Raw genomic sequence first — 22158 nt, 5'->3', positions numbered from 1 at the left:
CCTGAGGTCTGTGCGGGTCCCAATGCCCCAGTATAGTGACGGAGATGCTGTGTTGTAAAAGGGCGCTGTCTTTTGGATGAGATGTAAAACCGAGGTCACAGCGCTCTGTGGTCATTCAAAATGACCACCAAAACCTTTGACAAAAGCTCTTGGTAATTGATGGTCTTCAATAATGCTTCTCCTTTAGGTACATTTTAAATCAGCTGAAAAATGCTGTGAAATGGGGGGGCACTTCAGGCCAGTGTAGGATTTGGGTTACAAGAACCATGAAACTGCACGAGAAAGCCCGTACACTGAATTACACGGCTTTCTATTCAAAGGAGGACAAAAGAAATTCCCTGAGTTCGATTTTTTGCAGCACAGAGAGGAGCACTGTTGTGAGGCCGGTAAGCTCAGTTGGTTCGAGCGTGGTGCTAATAACGCCAAGGTCACGGGTTTGAGCCCTGTACGGGCCACGTCTAGGTCCAGGTCCCTGTTTGTGAAACAGGCAAATGACTGTCTCAGGGGCCCATTCCTCATTCTCAAGACACATGTATGCAGTATGTACACCGTGCATTGAGCAATAGGGACTGAATACACCACAGGTAAGGTTAGAAGTCATTCTGAGGTGCCACATGTGAGGGATACAGCTAGGCATCTGAAATGTAGGGTTTGAGACCCTTCAGGAGTACTGCATCCTTTGAGACAGACCCGTGCATGTTAAACAAATGATCATTTCTTTCGGCATTAGGGACTAAATATACTAAACATATGATGCTAAAATGTTATTTTCACATATATTAATGTAATAAATGATTGCTTATGCTTTATAAACAAATCTAATTAAAATAAAAGCTTACGTTTTGTATTTATCTTGTACCATAGAACATGATTTGCTTTGTATTTCAAGCCCACAAAGTGTCCAAATGTTCTATGATCATTTCTTTCAGCATTAGGGACTAAATATACCAAACGTATGATGCTAAAATCCTGAAAAAAGGATGTGCTCCATCTCGTCAGTAGATTGGATTCCAAAACTGATTTGGGTCAATATACATTACCTTTGAAATTAAAGTACAGTCTACTGTAGGGAACCATCAACTTAGAAAGCATTGGCCTTCCCTGGGGGTCAGGTAGGTGCAAAAGATAAACCTTTATCCTATCTTTATCTTAAGATAAGTGGCCAAGCAGTATTTTTCCAAGTTTCACCAAGCACATCATGTTGCCATAGTAGACAAAGTTCTATAAAATGTTAAATAACTTTTTAAAAAAGCATCTTGGTCTTACAGTACTGTACAAGGTGAATTAAACTGTCCCTGGTAATAAAAAGTAATTAGAAGCATCTCAGAAACGTTATCTCTAGAAACATTAGCTGTTTTATATCATGTAATTTAGTGTGATGTTGTCAGAATTCAAGGACATTATCACACACAGAAATTGGTTCAGTTAAATCTAAAAAACACAGCTAAACATGGGTTTAAATGTAACAGAAGTCTTACCTCTTGTCAAAAGATTTAATTCAAGAAGCAATGTAATAAATGATTGCTTATGCTTTAGAAAGAAATCGAATTAAAATAAAAGCTTAAGTTTTGTATTTATCTTGTACCATAGAACATGATTTTCTTTGTATTTGAAGCCCACAAAGTGTCCAAATGACGCACTACACGATATAAGGAAGATTATCACATGCATATCGGTATTATCTTTCTTATGAAAATGCATTCCTTTCATTACCTTTTACTTTTTAAAATGAACTCAAATTGTGTATAATGTAATAATTTAAGTAGAATAGATTCAGGTAGGAAATATAGAGTCATGATGTTTATGGCTGACATCATTTCACATGGGTGAATTTTAAGCTAAGAAATAAAAACATTTACAATGAAGATACCATTGCTTAATTTTAAATGCCTTTAAAAAATAAATACCTCCTGAGAATAATTTGCCACTCCCAGATCCTTGGTAAGGTACTGTTTGAATCCAATCAGGAGAGGAGCATCCAGGGAGTGCTTTCTATAGAGTCCAGCTTGGGCCACTCTCTTCCGGCCTGCTGATACTTTTTAACTACTCAGGGCCTGTAAGGATATAAAACACCGGTTTAAACATTTTATACCTATAAGACAAATTAGAATTTTAGTAAAAAATAGATACATCTGAAAAATAAAAAGTCTTACTGCTGATAGAGTTCTTCAGAGCTCACATCTTCCCCTTCCTTATCCGCTTCTGTTTCAGTTTCTAGAGCAGCCTCTGGCATCTCTTCCTCCTGGACAGCGGCCTCTTGCTCAGGGCCGCTGGAATGCAGGTAGATTCTTTTCAACATGCTTTTACATAATATGTTGTAACAATGATTTCAAAAAGAAACTACAGAAGCCTTACAGATTAAAAATATCTCACCTTGCCAATGTGTCTTCAGGCTTCCCATGTACAAAAAGGCCCAAGGACTCTAGCAGTCTTACAACCACTATCCTGTTTGCCTCACCAGACACGATCTCTATTCTGTGGTAATCCACGATGACCCCGTTCTTCAGGTGATTCATCATGTCCTCCCTCGCCTGTTGAGAGGCCATCCTGATCTTTTCTGCCGTGGCGTGCTTCATACACGCCCTCTTCAAGTGAGCAGGAAGCTGATCAAGAGTATTCAGGCACATCTTGCACACCAGGGGAATCCGCGCGGGTTTCCTTTGAAAATAAATAATACCATCTGTGTATAGAAACAAGCTAAGACTGATTTCTTAAATTATCCTTAATTTTCTCTCTCATAGTTTGAGCATAATGATTTTATTGCATTTATATAAGAATTGCTCATTGCTCCTAAATAAATAATGGTTTCATAAAAAAGTGAACACTTACTTGGTCTCAGTCACAGACTTTCCAAAAGAAGCCATTGTGGAGTTCAGCAACTGCAGGTCCTAGAAGTGGGGAAGGAATTTTAAAAGAGAAATTGAATTACAATACAGAAGGAATGGCTGAGGGATCACTGAAATATATATATACAAATTCCAAAGACTGAGTCCATATAGAAACAACTACCTTTCATTTTCAGTATAAGAAAAAAAAACATTATCTTCCAAAGCATCATAAAATTGTCCCTTCTTCCAGACTCTACTTCTCTCTTGTAGTAGTATAGCAGACCTTTCCAGGTGAGCAGATCACAGAGTCCGAAATGAGCTTCCTCCATCAAGCAAAGTACCTGAACATGACTCTGTCTTCATAAAAGCGCCCCTGTAATAAAGAAATTAAATCCGAAATCAAGAGGGCAGTTGCCTACTGAAATACAAGAAGTCATCAATTTTAACCTAGCAACACAATAAAGGCTGCATCTATACAAGTACGATTCTAGAAATGCTCACCAGATTACGTTTTAAGAAGGAACTGCGCCTCAGGTTCCGCCGAGATCTTAACTCGGATGGCAGGATTCAGAGTCCGGAGTGCGGACTGATGGCGCACGGAGGGTCCATATACTGTGGATCCCTCAGTGATCTTCCGCGTATTCAAACCGCCAGCGTGTGACTCCCCTGTCCCCGTGACCTCATTGCTCTGCTCTCTCCTCTGTGCAGCTGAGCCCGACTCACGGTAAAATGGAAAAAAATATGCCCTCGACGTGAGATTAATTCTGTAGCGAGCCAGTGTTGCGCATAGCTGCCTTCAAAGCAGTTAACCCAGGTTCGATTCCCGGCCAACGCAGTTGCGAATGTTTTCAAATGCTGTCATGAGCCTTGGATTGTGACTAGCAAAGCGAAGCCTTTTGAAAGAGCTAAAGCACTGCAAAACGGAATTGAAGGAGAATCTTACAGGGGATTCTGAGCAGTGTCTGCATACATGCAGTCAGATAAAGGTGCTGAAAGCTTGAGCTACTCTCAATGTCATGCTGCCCTTCCCCGGAGTAAATCTGTTACATTGAAAGAATGCTTCTGGCAGGTTCAAAAAGGGACCCTTGTTAATTGGAGAAATCAATGATTTCGAATGAATTCTGTATGCGTTAAAAGACAGCTATACACAGAAAACATGCAGGACACTGCTCATGATGTTTCCCGAGCCGAAACACAGTGCGTTTTTCCAAGCCATTTGACAAAGCCCACCCACTGAAAACTGCAGCAGATCGTGTAAAGACGTTCAACTTTGTAACTACTGCACGCACAGGAAGCAGAATAAATTCCTCTTTTCAAACTGTCAAAGGTTTGCTTTGCGAACGCTGCAGGACATCGCACAATCTCTTTTGAACGGGGACAAACGATTTCTTATGGGGCGCAGTAAGTATAGACGTTTAAAATGCTCCACTCATGCCGACGATGCAGCATGAAGAAGCGCAACCTAACGTTTGACAGACAAAAGCCAGGCGCCGCTACGAGCAATATGAAATCATACTGACAGCACACGGCGTTTCGCGCTGACACAAAAGTAATCTCGACAGACGCTGTTCTCTGCATAAAGCTGAAAGAGCTAAAGAGCGTTTCTGTTGAGACGTAACAAGCTCGTTTCTTTCTACCATGATATCACCGTGACCAAATCTGTCTTTAAACACCTTGCTCAGTCTCTGCCGAGACTGTCAAAAATTGCTTTCGCCGATTGTATTGCAAACCGGCGGAAGCGGGGTATTGGGAAAAGTTTTCAACTAGCAATAATCGCGCCTCGGCTAAACCTCACAAGCTACGATACTGCCACTGCGCAAAGCTGACGGTTGCCAGGCAACCGCGGGGATCCTATGGAAATCGTTATCGATCGTCTCATGGCATGTCGTTGCTATAACGCTTCATATTTGTCGTCTTCTTCTTCTAGCTTGAGGTTTTGAAGAATTTCATGACAGACAAGGGCTCCGTTGGGAACAAAGGGCGTTGTGAGAAAACCGTTGCTTATTTTCAGCAGCAGAAATACAACCCTTTAAATACAAGATGACAGAACAATGACGAAGGGCATGCCGGGAGGAACTCATGCACTACAGAGGAAAGGGGGCGGGCACGTACAGTTCACATTCAAGCCACAAGTACTCTTCTTGGATGTTACACAAACAAATCCTAACGTCTTGAAAGCATTGCAGCATGTTTGTGTCCCACTTCCCGTGGCTGCAGGACGACTGACACGAACGGACAAACACAATCTGTGGCGTTTAGCGTGACATAGTCTTGCAGGCATCGTGCTGTCTCACTGCAATACTATACCGCTGGAGGAAACAGTCCATCTGGCCATGAAACTCATTTGAACGTCTAGCTACAGCAACTAACAATATCATGATTTATTCAGGATGTGTGGAATCAGCACGTCCCGGAGACAGCTTCCGAAATCGTGAGCATTCTCTGGTGGTAGGGGCGTTCAAGATGGCGCTCAGGTGGGAGGTAAAGTTTAGTGGTTGGGGAGTTTTTTTGAGTTTTTCATGACCTGAATGTTAATTTTTGCTTTTTTTGACTACAGAAAAATAAGGACTTAACACTAGTTGTTTAAACTTCAGTTATAATTGAAAGAAAAAAAAACGATTTTTTTTTAGGTCTAAAAAGTCCGATATGAGTAACACTGGGAAAAGAAAAGAGAGTGCTGGGTCTTCGAAGGAGAACTCTAAGATACCTCAATCGTATATGTATAGCACTACAAAAAAATCGATGGCAACTAAAGGGAAAAGTGAAGCAGCTGCAGGGGCAGCAAGAGGGCGGAGGCGCCGCGCGCCCGGCCGACGTGTTGGACCGGTGCGCTTTACGTGCTGAAATAAACACGCGACAGCCCCGAAATGTTTCCAGAGTGCTGTGCACTGAAGACTTGCCTGGTGCTCCTCCGTGCAGATTGTTTGTCCTCCTCCAGTGCGGGACGAGCCAACACAAGGGAGCGCATTCGCCAACATCCAGGCACGCAATGCGATTTGGAAAGCAGCTCCTTTCCAAAGAGTTGCACACGAACGATCCTTCAGTCCCGCTCGGGGGGCACGGAACCCCCGCCACACACAGCTTCAAGTAGCGAGTCAGGCGCCAGGGCTTTCGCTTACGGCCACACCACCCTGAACACGCCCGATCTTGTCTGATCTCGGAAGCTAAGCAGCGTCGGGCCTGGTTAGTACTTGGATGGGAGACTGCCTGGGAATACCAGGTGCTGTAAGCTTTTGCTCTCCCGGCCAGCAGGGGTCGCCGTTGGTGCCGTAGGCTTTGGGAGGAAAACCTGCAGGATGGAAAGGTGATCTATATCCTCATCTCTAGAGATGTTTTGTTGCTGTGGCATGTGTGTGACCCATATTCCAAAAAAAAAACCCCGTCTGTAAAACGAATATCGAAGCTGCCTCTAAATCTGCAAATGAAGATGAGTCGATAAACCACTCGTTTTTCGTATAACTAGACATATATTCATTTGTTACCGATTTCATTCATTGAGCACGGATACAATAGAGGTACAGCCATTCACTGTTTGACATGTCTGCACTGGTACAGAACCGAGCAATCAGAAAACGGGTGAAACTGTCTTTAGACTCAGCATACAGTACCGAGGCCCCCCATGACCAAATAAAGGCTAACCTCGATAATCAGCCTAAAGAACGCAGACTACAGCAAAACGACTGACTTTGAAAAGGGAATGAACGTCCGGAAGGAGTAGTGGAACTAGCTTGAGATGCTTCTCCGGACCCCTAACTAAAAGCCAGCGAGAACCAGCAGCGGCATCCACTCCTGTCGAACCGGGATCCTTCCGCAGCCACGCAGCTCGTGGTGTCCTAACCCTCCCGTATCTGATTTTGGACCAAGCACATCAGGGGAGAGCGCGAACGCAGTCCCCCACTACCAGAAATTATGCAGTCAAGATTCCCCCATTTGGGGAATTCGCAGGGGTCAGCACAGCCGGAGTGCAATGGCGGAGCCTCGCCCTGGGTGAACCTCCTTCTTGATCAAGGTATCTCCCCTGCCAGGTAAGTATGAGTTAAACAGGCCCCTGCAAGCGGCCCGCACCCACAGCACAAATCGCGCAGCCTAGGCCACCTCCTCGCCCCGCACGCCACCGCCTCCTGCTGGGCCCACTCTTTCACACACTCACACGCCACACTAACACTCAAAAGTGTGGGCAAAACGAGAAAACGAGCGCGCCGTTTCCTACACATCTGCAGTCGCCGTTGCGCATTCGCAGCATGTCCCGGGATGCAATTCGGCCTCATTTGCATAACTCCAGACCGGCAGATCGCCACGCAAGCTCGCGACGTGCGCCTGCCACACACCGAACAAACCTTTTCAGCAATTTCCAAAAAACGGGCCTGCTCGCCTGCCCACAAGGCTCCGTCTCTTACCTGCTCTCCAGAGCCTGCTGCCTTCTGTCCTTTTCTCTCGGCACCGCTGCAGTGCACACAACTCCTGCAGCGGGAGGGGGGGAGAAAGTTCCCGCGCTCCGCCGCAGTGAAGGCTCGCTCCGTGCGCACACGTCCTTTCGATGCCAGTCCAACAAGTGCTCCGCATTAGCTGCGTCGGGGCTCCGGCGTGTCGCACCTCACCTCACCTCGCACTGCCCCCTCCTTGAACGTCTGCCGCTGGGCATGCCCCGCTCTCCTCCGCCTTATCTTATCGTGTGTGAGCACCGACAATGGCCACAATGCTGGGGAATGGCACCTGTAAAGTGTTAATTGGGGCACAGGAACAGCCCGTCTCGTCTCGGGGGGGCCAGCTTCAGAGACAATACAGCAAACACAGCGGGGCGGGGGAAGAAGACGACACCACACATGCGGGTACATTCAGCTCCGGCGGGAACGAGACATTTGTCGGTCTTTTCAAGTGCCGAGAGCCGAGCAATCCTTCACTTGTATCGTTTCTCCCCGGTGACTAGATCTGGCCCTGCGACTCTCGACTGGGCTCACCCCCGGGGCAGCCCAGCAGGTGTGAGCCTGGCCGGCACCCGGATGGGAGATTCCCCCCCCGGAAAAGCTCCGGTTGCTGCTGCTCCTGCAAGAGGTGTGACTGGGACCAGTAGGGAGCGCTCACCCTGCGGGCTGTGTGGCTCTTTTACGCCCCAGCCTCCTGATGGCGACACTCTGCTGCACAAACAGGCGCCGTCCTTCGGGGGAGGCGTCAAACCGAGGTCCCGACCCTCCTTGGCCATTAGGAAACCCCAGGGCGTCTCTCAAAAAGAGACGCCGGGGGTGTCCCTCTGGTGTTAGTGCTCCCCTTTACCCATCAGTCGGGGTCTCCTCCTAATCCCCGTCTCACCTGTAACAATCAATGACGAGGCCCCCCTGTCCGTGAGATTTAGTACTCGCGCAAGAGACCGGGGGCAGAGCGCGAACGCGGTCCCCCGCCCCCCACAAAGTGCGCGCTCCGGGTTCCCTCTCGGGGCCCTGCAACACAGCGGAAGGGCAGCGAGAAGGAGCCTCTTGCTTTGACGCCGCAAGGCCACAAGAGGGCGGAGGCGCCGCACGCCCGGCCGACGTGTTGGACCGGTGCGCTTTACGTGCTGAAATAAACACGCGAAAGCCCCGAAATGTTTCCAGAGTGCTATGCACTGGAGGTTTTTGTCTGGTGAAGACTTGCCTGGTGCTCCTCCGTGCAGATTGTTTGTCCTCCTCCAGTGCGGGACGAGCCAACACAAGGGAGCGCATTCGCCAACATCCAGGCACGCAATGCGATTTGGAAAGCAGCTCCTTTCCAAAGAGTTGCACACGAACAATCCTTCAGTCCCGCTCGGGGGGCACGGAACCCCCGCCACACACAGTTTCAAGTAGCGAGTCAGGCGCTGGGGCTTTCGCTTACGGCCACACCACCCTGAACATACCCCGATCTCGTCTGATCTCGGAAGCTAAGCAGTGTCGGGCCTGGTTAGTACTTGGATGGGACAGCACAGCCGGAGTGCAATGGCCAAGGCTCGCCCTGGGTGAACCGATTTCGATTTTTAAGAACTTTATTTTCTTTTCACAATAAAATACAGGACATCACAAATCAGAAAGCTTTACATTAATATACATACTTAAAACAGTATATATGATCACATCTCATTACATTTTGACACGGTAACAGTTACATAGTAACAATTTCTTTTTTTCTGGTGCAAATCACATTCTTTACTTAAACATGATAATGTTTTTCACAGTCTCTTGAGATATTGACCTATGCTCTCTATTTCCCACAGATTTTCTGCTTCCTCCCTCCCTTCTCTCCACAGATCTCTGAGGTAATAGTTCTCTTGGGTGATGAACAGGGCCAGGCTACCTGCTGCCTTGACTGGGATCTCGATGCCTTTGAACAGCCCCATGTTCCTCTCTCTCCACAGGGCGTCTTTCCCACTGTTCACCACGGCCCAGATCCTGTCAAACACGTCAGGAGGAAGTTTGACAGGAGAGATGCCGTATATGACGAAAGCAGCGGTCAGGGTAAATTGGGGCGAGAGAGCCAGCAACCAATCTTCAAACTGAGCCCAGAAGGCCTTAGCAAAAAAACAGGACCACAGGAGATGGGTCACAGTCTCCTCCTCGCCGCAGCCCACCCTAACGCAGCGAGGGCTGGGGGTGAGGCCCCTACGGTACAAGAAAGTTCGTACCGGTAAGCACTGGTGGAAGACACTCCAGGCTAAATCTCTGTTAATGTTGCACAGAAATTTAGAGGATGTGTGTTTCCACACCTTCCTTGTTTGGGCTGATGTTAAAATGCCCACAGGGGTCTGCCTATTATTCTTGGGTGCAACGAAATCTTCCAGTTTTTGGACGCTGACATCTCGGAGGGGAATATGGGAATACCCATTTCATTACTGCGAAAATAATTTACTTCGTACACTGTGCAGAGTGCTGTATACTCCTAGTGTTAGATGTGTTTTCGACGTTATATATGCATTTATTAATGTTTATTTCACAGTGTCGTGCACCTTTTCATTGCTCTGGCTTTCAGAGCCTCCGCACGGCAAACGACTCGACATCAGGAAGCACATTGAAGTGAAAGCAGGGAGCGCTGCGACATGCACTGTGCAGATCCCGCCACACTAAGAGGTGAGTGGGTCTGTTCGATGCACAAAGAACGCTTTGATAAGCGTCAAAGGCAAATCATTCCGAGTTGGGCGTTTGTGTTTTCCGTTCAGACGCGAAATGCTGAAATGATCTCTCGGCTCCTCGGTTGTCATTTCTGCTCCGTAAAGGAATCACAGCACGAGTCGGCTTCCAGCACGGTGGGTCGGGACACGATGCCGGGGGTCGGAGAGAGCGATGTCTTCCTCGTTAGTATAGGACCTGTCACCTGTCCCCACCTGTCACGCGGGAGACCGGGGTACATCAGGACGCGCATTGAAGTGAAAGCAGGATGCGCTGCGACATGCACTGTGCAGATCCCGCCACACTAAGAGGTGAGTGGGTCTGTTCGATCACAGCGCTAGGCGAATCCCCAATCCCCTTTTGTGCGTGGCAACAGAAGAAGTCTGGTCTGTTTCCGCCCGGTTTCGATCCGGGGACCTTTCGCGTGTGAGGCGAACGTGATAACCACTACACTACGGAAACTGTGGTCAGATGTGCCCAGCGGCCCAGCGCTGAGCTTCGCCAATGCGATTCAGCTGCTTCCAGTGCCTTTATTGGGGTGCGCTGATGGACCGTGCTCTCTCTCCAGAGACCAGCACGCCTGTCATGGACGGAGCAGGAAAGACGGCGCCACATTCTACAGCCCTCTCCACGCAATCGACGAAATCGGGCTACTGAAGTGGAGAAAATCGCCTCTCCAGAAAGTGCAAATATCATCTTGGAGAGTATAAATCCTATTGCCGAAGGTCAGCCCTGTCTACCAGAGTGACCCTCCCACCTCCTGCAGCGATGGTCAGCTCGTCTCACACGCGAGAAGTTTCGGCTGGAAACAAGCGCCCCCTCTTCTCGCACGTTTTGCACGTTGAGTAGTTTTAATGCGGCTCCTTCGTACACAGTGCTGATCTTTTGGAAAGCAGGAGGCAAAATTGACACGTTCCCATACCGGGAGTCGAACCCGGGCCGCCTGGGTGAAAACCAGGAATCCTAACCGCTAGACCATATGGGAGTGCACAACCCTGCTGTTCCGGGCATCATGCAAGCAAACTACATAAATATGAGAAAACACGCAAGAGAGTTGTCACTCAGAGTGTCGAAGGGTCGATGTATACTGGGGCTCAGTTGAAATGCAACGTCAGGACTTTCCCGAATTATGTCACACGAAGAGAGCACAGCCTTTTCCGCCCTGCCACGTGTGTATCGGTAACTCGCCGTGATCGTATAGTGGTCAGTACTTTGCGTTGTGGCCGCAACAACCCCGGTTTGAATCCGGGTCACGGCAGAATAGGGGCGTCTGCTTTTACTACTTGCACGAATGAAGGCAAAAAAAAGCCAATTGATGTGAACGAACGGCGCTTTACAGAGGAGTACTGCCTGACTGGATCGTTGATGAACGACAGAGACCACTCCGACCTCTTCTCGGGTTTCTTCAATGACTTACTAAGGATCTTCTTCACATTCGCCCATGCAGGGGAAGCCAGTTACACCAAAGCAAACGCAGGAAAGTGCAATTCAAGCAGAGACCAGGAGGGACTTGTTTACACCGAGAGTGGTCGGAGAATGGAACAATGCGCCCAGCCCTGTTGCTGGAGCCGATTCTTGTTGAGATCTTGGGCTCACTAAGAAGCCCCCGCTGGATGCTAATCTTTCTGTTGTTCTTGCAGGTCCTGCGCTGCTTTTGAGCCGACAGAGCTCGTCCTGATCTGCCGGCACAGCCCAATTGCAAATGATCGGCTCCGCATACAGAAGGAACGTGCGTTTGGTACAAGAGTGCATGAAGGCACCGGAAATACATTGGGAACAAATGACCGGTCGCTCAATACCTCTGTGAAGTACAGGAGCGTGCAAAACGAGGCTGTTTCCGCCCGGTCTCGAACCGGGGACCTTTCGCGTGTCAGGCGAACGTGATAGCCGCTATACTACGGAAACCTGCAGGGACAGCTGCTGGTGTCTCGCTTGCATTTCGGGCTGAAAAAGGGAAGCGTCACTTTAGGCAGGGGGCGCTGGAGAGAGGAACAAAGGGTGCGATGAAACAAAATGCCGAAACCCGGGATCGAGCCAGGGACCTTTAGAACATACTCTCACGAATCGTTAGAATACGTGCGTTTGATCATCAATTGCGTAACAACTACATTCGTTCGACTTGAGCCATCAAGCTCATAGTTTTCAAATCTTGAAAGCTGTCATTGAGCACATCATAGTGTGCAGTACGCCCCGTAACTTGCGTACTTCAACAGAAAGAAGAGCAGACAGCTCCATAAATATGCGAGGCGCAGAGAGTGCAAGGCGAGCCGCACACGTTTCGGTGGCTGAGAGAGGGCAGATTTTGCTTCTGCATTTCCCAAGTAAGGACGCATGACAACAAGCGATCGCGGTGCTCATTTACGACATAGTGGTGATGAGTTTTCAGTACGTGTTCTTTTGAACGAGCAATGAGGTTGCTGCCTTGGACAGCTGACTGCACGCTCTCATCGTGCCACGTGATGAGTATTCACCAGGCTCGTTCAGTCATTAGTCACATTCCATCGTTTGCCATAAGCAGATGCTGCAAGGTGATGTGGATATCAGTTCCCAGTCTTGTGGACAAGGACAAAAAGAGCACACAAGAGCTCATCCGCGAGTTGAACCCAGGACCTCCCACACCCTACGCGAGAATCATACCCCTAAACCAATGAGCCACGGCAGCACTTTCCATTTTATTCTGTCAGCGAGCTTGAGGACGGGGGAGAGGCGTCATTCGCTCGTCCAGTCAGACCTTCATCAATAAGTCAAGAAAGCCGCAATTACACGACTGCCTTGCAGACGAAGGGCAGTGAACTGCACCCGGTAAGAGGGGAACAAGCGGCACTAGGCGACACTGAGGCATGTGCCCCAGTGAGGGGGGTTAGCTTGCATGGTACAGCGCTCGCTTTGCATGCGAGAGGTAGCGGGATCATTTCCCACGTCCTCCAGGTGTGTGCTTAGAGCTTGATGTGCCGAAAGGTGTCCTTTAGCCTGTGGTCATGCCTTGCATGGAGAGCGTCATGCAGCTGTCAATCATTTCGCAGCCACGCCCCCTCTTCATCTTCTCTCTGCCTTAAGCGTCTCCGCCACTCTCTCTTGACATTTCATGTCAGCATGTCAGAAGTCCGAGTGACGTTTTTAATGGCTGAGTGAGGGCACGATGCTGAAGCAGAGAGGCCACTTCAGCCAGAGAGACTTGTGCTAGGTGAGATCTGAAAAACGGACTCGCAACAGAAACAGACCAAAAAAGTATCGGTGAGATCAAAAGGCAAATGCAACATCCAGCAGAGGGCGTCTAAAGATTAGGGAACGGGTGACTGAAATCCATATGAGGCAAACTTTCCGGCTGTGTATTGCAGCTGGCCTCGTTGGCGTAGTTGGTAGCGCGTCAGTCTCATCATCTGAAGGTCCTGAGTTTGATCCTCACACGGGGCAGGGCTGCTTCCTCTCTTGCTCTTTTCAAACACTTGCGGCAACTGTTCGCTCATAACCACGTCTGGAATGCGTGACCTTTACACGGGGGAGAAGCAACGCCGCATCCCTTTTCTAAAGAACATTCACATTCAGAAATAAGTCAAGAAATTTGCCATTACTTTTGCTGTCAGCCTGCCCATGTTGCCAAAGAAAGATTCACTCGGCGTCAACATGACAGAACAGCGATCACTTGAAAACACTGTTCCACACTCCGTAAGCAAGAACTTCAGTGTTTGCAGTCACCCGATATGCCGATAGTCAAAGGAGCACAAAACACGAAGCGTCAAAAGACAAGATGAGTTGATGGAAAGAGCGTTGAATTGATGAGCACAAAAGTTCAGCTCGTACAATAGGCAACGAAGGTCCCGGCGTCATCATTGCACTTGAAAGGACTGCCTTGCAGACTAAGGGCAGTGGGAGGTTGCTGTTTTGAGATGGAGGCATTGGGATGGTGGGCCGAGATCTATTCTTCTTAAAGAATTCTTCATCGTGAAAGATCGGTCCACAGGTCATCCAAAGAACTTACAAATTTTTGGGACTCAGGGAATCACGTGGTTGGAAGGGAGTGAAGTGCTCAAACACATGACATGCCCCCTTGATCTCACATGCACAATTCTGCTGCAACATGCACAGCTACCGTCCACACCAGGCAGTGGGGCTTCAGCAGAATTTGCTACGCCACCTGCAATTACATATCCAGCTGCACACATATACATGGCCCCTCTGTCCTTTTCAGGATCTCAAAAAAAAGCATAGCGTGGTTTTCCTGCAACCTGATTGACCGCATCTCCCTCAGAATGTGCCCCGTTGCATTCATTGCTGAAGCAGGACGGAGGCTAACGGACATGCCAGAACAGTTAGGCTCAGCGATCTCTCCAAAATATTGTGGTTGTAGTGGAAGAAATATGGTTTAAATTGTACCTTGGTATTTCAAACTCTCTCTAGAATGTTATCCATTTCTATTTTATTTTGACAGGAACTGGCTAATGACACTAGATGAAAAGAGAAGAAAGAAAACACAACGTTTCGGCCGTGGAGCCTTCTTCAGGTGTGAGGGCTCCACGGCTGAAATGTTGTGTTTTCTTTCTTCTCTTTTAAGCATGGAATAGACCTATTACTTGTTTCTTTGCAGCCTACGCATGCTGACACAGCTCCCCACCTGAACTGCTAATGATGCCTGGTTGTTTGTGGTACTTGGGTATTGTCTTATGTTTGCTCAAACTGCATATGTGTGATTGCATATTTTTGGGTATTTTCATGTCAATATTTAATTCACTGACATTCCTGTATGCTTGGAAGAAAGGTAGATTGGATTTGGCACAGGACGCCTGCCCATATTTGTTGATCATTGTTGGGCTGGAAAAACAATGATAAAAAGTGTATGAAAAAAGCTCTCTCCAATATTTCCCTTCTCTTCGCCATGGTAAAACTGCCCGTTCTTTCCGTCTTTTGTCCTTCTACAAAGATTCCAGGGCTCTTTTTCCACCATAATAGTTTAGTTTTTTTTTCTCTCTTAAAGGCTGTAGGTGGGGTGTGATGGACTGTACCACTATCATAGAAGATTTTTTTAGGACACATCGCAGTTCCATAGTAGAATTTATCAATAGTAGAATTCCATAGGACATTATTTACCAACATATTACCCAGTGTGAGACTCTGCCAGTAAACCTCAGAGCATTGAGTTCTCCACTGATAAAGATGGCTGTCTGAAGTCATGAAATCCACTGCTGGGATGCCTGAGAGACAGTAATTGAATCTTGGCTGGAATTAGGCTTTCTATTAGTGTTGATCTTTGGGAATTATGTGGTAAAAAGGGAAAACTCCTTTACTTTAGTCACTTTGAATGTTCAAATGTACAGAACCTGCAAAACTAAGCAATGAAAAAAATCCATCACCACTCTCATGATAGCATAACTCATAGTCTCTGCTGTTGTGTAACAATACACACTTTCAATTTTCTTATCGCCTGTCTCCAGAGAGAATGTTGTTAGTGCTGATGACCTTGAATTAGACCTTGTTGACTCTGTAAAACAATCTTCCTCTGCTTAGATTTTCACTCAGATTGATTTTGTTCTCAGATTATTCCTGGCAGGACTGAGTTTCTAGGAAATGAAAAGTGAAAGAAAAAGTACAGAAGATCAGCCCTTGAATATACAACATTGTGCAGTGAGATTGTTAAATGTATTAGCTGCTATCCTGTGCTAGAGCCTGTCGTGGTAAGCAGTGGATGACAGGATCTAGCACAGATACTAATGAAACACTGTTAATGAAAGATAAAACACTTGAGTCTTATTTTAGTTTTCCATTTCCCTTTCATTTGTGATGTACTGTACAACAGGCCACAGAACATGCACAAAAACATATATGCACACATTCACACCAGGCAATGACAGTCTGCCCAGTCAGAATCTGAGCTGAGGTATCAGAATTCTGAATTCCCTGAATTCTGTCATGGATCATCCACAATAAGGGCAATGTTTGAACACGCGGATCCCCAGGAGAGAGCCTAGTAACATAAATCTTGGAGCAAAAGCAGATGATTAACTTCATAGTTTGTGTGGTTGAGCCAAAGTTGAGCATGAGGATATGTGAGTCACCATTCTTAGAAATGGATCCAACTTCAGACAGGCGTCAAAAGTAAGAGTATACAGTGCTGGGGCAATGACACTTCAATGATCAGAAGGATACCAGGAGAGAAAAGCCGGTGTATCTTTTATGCCTCTCTCTTTATTCACCTTGTCTTTTAGTTCTTTCAAATGCTGAATAGCGAGCGTAAGATTTCCGTAATCATAGTCATTAGCTGGAATATATGTACAACAGGAGTCTCCTACTAAAGCATAGACTCCTCCAGATGCTGCATTTTGAAGGTCCAGCACGAACCTGTTCTGAAGTGCCATTAATCTAACTCCCCTTAATTCTTGTTTGATAGCGTCTAAGCCTTCTAACGTGATATTAATAAAAGAGTACATTTCATAAAAAGTCGCATGGGTGAGGCTGTAGAATGAGGCATTAAAGCACATATATAACAAGATGCATTAAATTTCTTTAACTTTACAGTATGATTTATAAATTTATACCACAAATTACTCATATCCCCCTCATTATCAGTTTCATTCAGCCAGTTTGTATACAAAGAGGCTTCGTGTTTAGATTCTTCCTCTTTTGGGGTGGTGACAGGCTTCTACATAAAAAGGAAAAAGGTGGCAACTTGCTCAGCGAGCAGGCGGAGCACACACCGAATGCAGATGTGTCTGAGTGGTGTGTCCAAGTGGCTGCAAAAGGACAGCACTTGGGGCGCCGTGGCTTAGTTGGTTAAAGCGCCTGCCTAGTAAACAGGAAGTCCTGGGTCCGAATCCCAGCGGTGCCTTTTTTGTTCTGTCTTCTCGAACAGAACTGGTCATTATGGACAACCGCCTACGGCTAGACTTAATTAAATGCAAGTATTTATTTCCTGTCTTTAATGCGACTTGTTTTTCTTAAAATGGATGCAACTTGCAAAACATGAAATACAAACCTTGCTAATCAGCGCTAGCGGCTGGCAAAAAAAAAAGAAGTCAGCAATGTTTTTTTCTTTAACCTTAACCCTGCTAATGGAGAAGAGTTAAACGACTGAGTCTATGCAGCTTAAACGGTCCGCACGTCGGGTTCTTAGCTGAAAGGGTGGTAAATCACGCTCACCCCAGTCCTTAATCTTTTAAAGAGGATACAAAATTGAACCTAGTCGCCACATTACATACATCCTGTTCAATGATAAAAAGGTAACATCTATCCTCGCTCCAGAGTAAATCTCACGTTGAGGGCATCTTTTTTTTCACTTTACCGTGAGTCGGGCTCGGCTGCACAGAGGAGAGAGCAGAGCAATGAGGTCACGGGGACAGGGGAGTCACACGCTGGCGGTTTGAATACGCGGAAGATCACTGAGGGATCCACAGTATGTGGACCCTCCGTTCGCCATCAGTCCGCACTCCGGACTCTGAATCCTGCCATCCAAGTTAAGATCTTGGCGGAACCTGAGGCGCAGTTCCTTCTTAAAACGTAATCTGGTGAGCATTTCTAGAATCGCACTTGTATAGATGCAGCCTTTAATGTGTTGCTAGGTTAAAATTGATGACTTCTTGTATTTCAGTAGGCAACTGCCCTCTTGATTTTGGATTTAATTTCTTTATTACAGGGGCGCTTTTATGAAGACAGAGTCATGTTCAGGTACTTTGCTTGATGGAGGAAGCTCATTTCGGACTCTGTGATCTGCTCACCTGGAAAGGTCTGCTGTACTACTACAAGAGAGAAGTAGAGTCTGGAAGAAGGGACAATTTTATGATGCTTTGGAAGATAATGTTTTTTTTTTCTTATACTGAAAATGAAAAGTAGTTGTTTCTATATGGACTCAGTCTTTGGAATTTGTGTATTTATATATTTCAGTGAACCCTCAGCCATTCCTTCTGTATTGTAATTCAATTTCTCTTTTAAAATTCCTTCCCCACTTCTAGGACCTGCAGTTGCTGAACTCCACAATGGCTTCTATTGGAAAGTCTGTGACTGAGACCAAGTAAGTGTTCACTTTTTTATGAAACCATTATTTATTTTGGAGCAATGAGCAATTCTTATATAAATGCAATAAAAGCATTATGCTCAAACTATGAGAGAGAATTTTAAGGATAATTTAAGAAATCAGTCTTAGCTTGTTTCTATACACAGATGGTATTATTTATTTTCAAAGGAAACCCGCGAGGATTCCCCTGGTGTGCAAGATGTGCCTGAATACTTTTGATCAGCTTCCTGCTCACTTGAAGAGGGCGTGTATGAAGCACGCCACGGCAGAAGAGATCAGGATGGCCTCTCAACAGGTGAGGGAGGACATGATGAATCACCTGAAGAACGGGGTCATCGTGGATTACCACAGAATAGAGATCAAAGGACAATTTGTGGGCTTGAAATACAAAGAAAATTTTGTTCTATGGTACAAGATAAATACAAAACTTAAGCTTTTATTTTAATTAGATTTATTTATAAAGCATAAGCAATAATTTATTACATTAATATATGTGAAAATAACATTTTAGTATCATACGTTTAGTATATTTTCCCTAATGCTGAAAGAAATGATCATAGAACATGACATCTAACCTTACCTGCGGTGTTTTTAATCCCTATTGCTCAATGCACGGTGAAAGCATTGCATACATATGTCTGACAATGAGGAATGGGCCCCTGAGACAGTCATTTGACTGTTTCACAAATGATCGTATTTTACTAGAGATTCTGTTTGGGATTCAGATGTGCAATCGGACAGCAATCCCTTTCAAGAAATGATACGTTCTGGATGAGGTCAAAGGTGCTGGAACACTGTATTTAGGATGTGTTTGCAGAGACTGTGTGTCTCCTGCTTCAACGCAGTGATAAATAGATGTGCTCCTGTAATTCATTGGTACATGCCCAGGGCAGTAAGCAGTCTGAGGATTTCCAGACGGCATAGAGCAGTGAAGCAGTGAAGTAGTGCAACACATTGGATCATTATATTATTAGAATCTATTCTACTTACATTATTACATTATACACAATTTGAGTTCATTTTAAAAAGTAAAAGGTAATGAAAGGAATGCATTTTCATAAGAAAGATAATACCGATATGCATGTGATAATCTTCCTTATATCATGTAGTGCGTCATTTGGACACTTTGTGGGATTGAAATACAAAGAAAATCATGTTCTATGGTACAAGATAAATACAAAACTTAAGCTTTTATTTTAATTAGATTTGTTTATAAAGCATAAGCAATCATTTATTACATTACTATATGTGAAAATAACATTTTAGCATCATATTATTACATACAGGTCTCTAGCTTCAACACAGTGATATATATATATATATGCTCAGTGATTTATTGGTACATGCCCAGGTCAATAATCAGAATGAGGATTTATTTCCAGACGGGCTACAGGTAGTGTTGTGAAATACTTCAACACACTGGATCGCAGATTTAGACCCCCTGCACTCTTACTCCTTAAAAACCAAAGAAATGAAGATATGTAGCAATCACATTGCAACAGGGGTGACAGTGACTTAATGCTTATACTAGTGGACTTCTGGTACCTTTACGGTACGGTGTTCCCTGAAGGGCTCTCAAACCCCGCATTTCAGATGCCTAGCTGTTTCGCTGATGTGTTGCACCTCAGAATCACTTTTAAACCTTACCTCTGGTATCTTTAATCCCTATTGCTCAACGCATGGTGAAAGTATTGCATAAATGTGTCTGAAAATGAGCAATGGGCACCTGAGAGACTCATTTGCCTGTTTCACAAATGATCATATTTGACTAGAGATTCTGTTTGGGATTCAGTTGTGCATTCTGACAGCAATCCCTTTCAAAAAACGATACATTCTGGATGAGGTCAAAGGTGCAGGAACACTGTATTTAGGATGTGTTTGCACTTGTCTCTAGCTTCAACACAGCGATATATGTACTGTATATGCTCACTGATTTTTTGGTACATGCCCAGGGCAATAATCATTATGATGATTTATTTCCAGATGTGCTAGGGGTAGTGTTGTGAAATACTTCAACACACTGGATCGCAGGTTTAAACCCCCTGCACTCTTACTCCTTAAAAACCAACAAATGCAGATATGTAGCAATCATATTGTAGCAGACACTCATTTGCCTGTTTCACAAATGATCATATTTTACTAGAGATTCTGTTTGGGATCCGGATGTGCATTCTGACAGCAATCTCCTTATCGGAGATTACCAGGCAAGTCTTCACCAGACAAAAACCTCCAGTGCATAGCACTCTGGAAACATTTCGGGGCTGTCGCGTGTTTATTTTAGCACGTAAAGCGCACCGGTCCAACACGTCGGCCGGGCGCGCGGCGCCTCCGCCCTCTTGTGGCCTTGCGGCGTCAGAGCAAGAGGCTCCTTCTCGCTGCCCTTCCGCTGTGTTGCAGGGCCCCGAGAGGGAACCCGGAGCGCGCAATTTGTGGGGGGGCGGGGGACCGCGTTCGCGCTCTGCCCCCGGTCTCTTGCGCGAGTACTAAATCTCACGGACAGGGGGGCCTCGTCATTGATTGTTACAGGTGAGACGGGGATTAGGAGGAGACCCCGACTGATGGGTAAAGGGGAGCACTAACACCAGAGGGACACCCCCGGCGTCTCTTTTTGAGAGACGCCCTGGGGTTTCCTAATGGCCAAGGAGGGTCGGGACCTCGGTTTGACGCCTCCCCCGAAGGACGGCGCCTGTTTGTGCAGCAGAGTGTCGCCATCAGGAGGCTGGGGTGTAAGAGAGCCACACAGCCCGCAGGGTAAGCGCTCCCTACTGGTCCCAGTCACACCTCTTGCAGGAGCAGCAGCAACCGGAGCTTTTCCGGGGGGGAATCTCCCATCCGGGTGCCGGCCAGGCTCACACCTGCTGGGCTGCCCCGGGGGTGAGCCCAGTCGAGAGTCGCAGGGCCAGATCTAATCACCGGGGAGAAACGATACAAGTGAAGGATTGCTCGGCTCTCAGCACTTGAAAAGACCGACAAATGTCTCGTTCCCGCCGGAGCTGAATGTACCTGCATGTGTGGTGTCGTCTTCTTCCCCCGCCCCGCTGTGTTTGCTGTATTGTCTCTGAAGCCGGCCCCCCCGAGACGAGACGGGCTGTTCCTGTGCCCCAATTAACACTTTACAGGTGCCATTCCCCGGCATTGTGGCCGTTCTCGGTGCTCACACGCGATAAGATAAGGCGGAGGAGAGCGGGGCATGCCCAGCACATGACATTCAAGGAGGGGGCAGTGCGAGGTGAGGTGAGGTGAGGTGAGTTGCGACACGCCGGAGCCCCGACGCAGCTAATGCGGAGCACTTGTTGGACTGGCATCGAAAGGACGTGTGCGCACGGAGCGAGCCTTCCCTGCGGCGGAGCGCGGGAACTTTCTCCCCCCCTCCCGCTGCAGGAGTTGTGTGCACTGCAGCGGTGCCGAGAGAAAAGCACAGAAGGCAGCAGGCTCTGGAGAGCAGGTAAGAGACGGAGCCTTGTGGGCAGGCGAGCAGGCCCGTTTTTTGGAAATTGCTGAAAAGGTTTGTTCGGTGTGTGGCAGGCGCACGTCGCGAGCTTGCGTGGCGATCTGCCGGTCTGGAGTTATGCAAATGAGGCCGAATTGCATCCCGGGACATGCTGCGAATGCGCAACGGCGACTGCAGATGTGTAGGAAACGGCGCGCTCGTTTTCTCGTTTTGCCCACACTTTTGAGTGTTAGTGTGGCGTGTGAGTGTGTGAAAGAGTGGGCCCAGCAGGAGGCGGTGGCGTGCGGGGCGAGGAGGTGGCCTAGGCTGCGCGATTTGTGCTGTGGGTGCGGGCCGCTTGCAGGGGCCTGTTTAACTCATACTTACCTGGCAGGGGAGATACCTTGATCAAGAAGGAGGTTCACCCAGGGCGAGGCTCGGCCATTGCACTCCAGCTGTGCTGACCCCTGCGAATTCCCCAAATGTGGGAATCTCGACTGCATAATTTCTGGTAGTGGGGGACTGCGTTCGCGCTCTCCCCTGATGTGCTTGGTCCAAAATCAGATACGGGAGGGTTAGGACACCACGAGCTGCGTGGCTGCGGAAGGATCCCGGTTTGACAGGAGTGGACGCCACTGCTGGTTCTCGCTGGCTTTTAGTTAGGGGTCCGGAGAAGCATCTCAAGCTAGTTCCACTACTCCTTCCGGACGTTCATTCCCTTTTCAAAGTCAGTCGTTTTGCTGTAGTCTGCGTTCTTTAGGCTGATTATCGAGGTTAGCCTTTATT

General features: G+C 47.0%; 10 non-coding genes across 10 annotated transcripts; 5 read left to right on the top strand and 5 right to left on the bottom strand.

Annotated features, from left to right (window-relative positions):
* Positions 1-4510: 4510 nt before the first annotated feature.
* On the bottom strand, positions 4511-4652 carry LOC138232380 (U4 spliceosomal RNA). Its single transcript, XR_011187112.1, has one exon. It is a non-coding gene; the product is annotated as a U4 spliceosomal RNA (small nuclear RNA).
* A 1289-nt stretch (positions 4653-5941) lies between these two features.
* On the top strand, positions 5942-6060 carry LOC138232433 (5S ribosomal RNA). The gene has a single exon (XR_011187162.1). It is a non-coding gene; the product is annotated as a 5S ribosomal RNA (ribosomal RNA).
* Positions 6061-6697: 637 nt separating this feature from the next.
* LOC138232494 (U1 spliceosomal RNA) lies at positions 6698-6861 on the bottom strand. Its single transcript, XR_011187218.1, has one exon. It is a non-coding gene; the product is annotated as a U1 spliceosomal RNA (small nuclear RNA).
* A 3468-nt stretch (positions 6862-10329) lies between these two features.
* Positions 10330-10402, bottom strand: trnav-cac (transfer RNA valine (anticodon CAC)). The gene has a single exon. It is a non-coding gene; the product is annotated as a tRNA-Val (tRNA).
* A 451-nt stretch (positions 10403-10853) lies between these two features.
* On the bottom strand, positions 10854-10925 carry trnae-uuc (transfer RNA glutamic acid (anticodon UUC)). Its single transcript has one exon. It is a non-coding gene; the product is annotated as a tRNA-Glu (tRNA).
* A 201-nt stretch (positions 10926-11126) lies between these two features.
* trnah-gug (transfer RNA histidin (anticodon GUG)) lies at positions 11127-11198 on the top strand. The gene has a single exon. It is a non-coding gene; the product is annotated as a tRNA-His (tRNA).
* Positions 11199-11772: 574 nt separating this feature from the next.
* trnav-gac (transfer RNA valine (anticodon GAC)) lies at positions 11773-11845 on the bottom strand. The gene has a single exon. It is a non-coding gene; the product is annotated as a tRNA-Val (tRNA).
* A 1436-nt stretch (positions 11846-13281) lies between these two features.
* On the top strand, positions 13282-13354 carry trnam-cau (transfer RNA methionine (anticodon CAU)). The gene has a single exon. It is a non-coding gene; the product is annotated as a tRNA-Met (tRNA).
* Positions 13355-16686: 3332 nt separating this feature from the next.
* On the top strand, positions 16687-16760 carry trnat-agu (transfer RNA threonine (anticodon AGU)). The gene has a single exon. It is a non-coding gene; the product is annotated as a tRNA-Thr (tRNA).
* A 4991-nt stretch (positions 16761-21751) lies between these two features.
* Positions 21752-21915, top strand: LOC138232493 (U1 spliceosomal RNA). The gene has a single exon (XR_011187217.1). It is a non-coding gene; the product is annotated as a U1 spliceosomal RNA (small nuclear RNA).
* Positions 21916-22158: the final 243 nt, after the last annotated feature.

The sequence above is a fragment of the Lepisosteus oculatus genome, unplaced genomic scaffold (assembly GCF_040954835.1).
Source record: "Lepisosteus oculatus isolate fLepOcu1 unplaced genomic scaffold, fLepOcu1.hap2 HAP2_SCAFFOLD_63, whole genome shotgun sequence".
NCBI lineage: Eukaryota > Metazoa > Chordata > Actinopteri > Semionotiformes > Lepisosteidae > Lepisosteus > Lepisosteus oculatus.
This window is presented reverse-complemented; position numbering and strand designations above follow the sequence as displayed.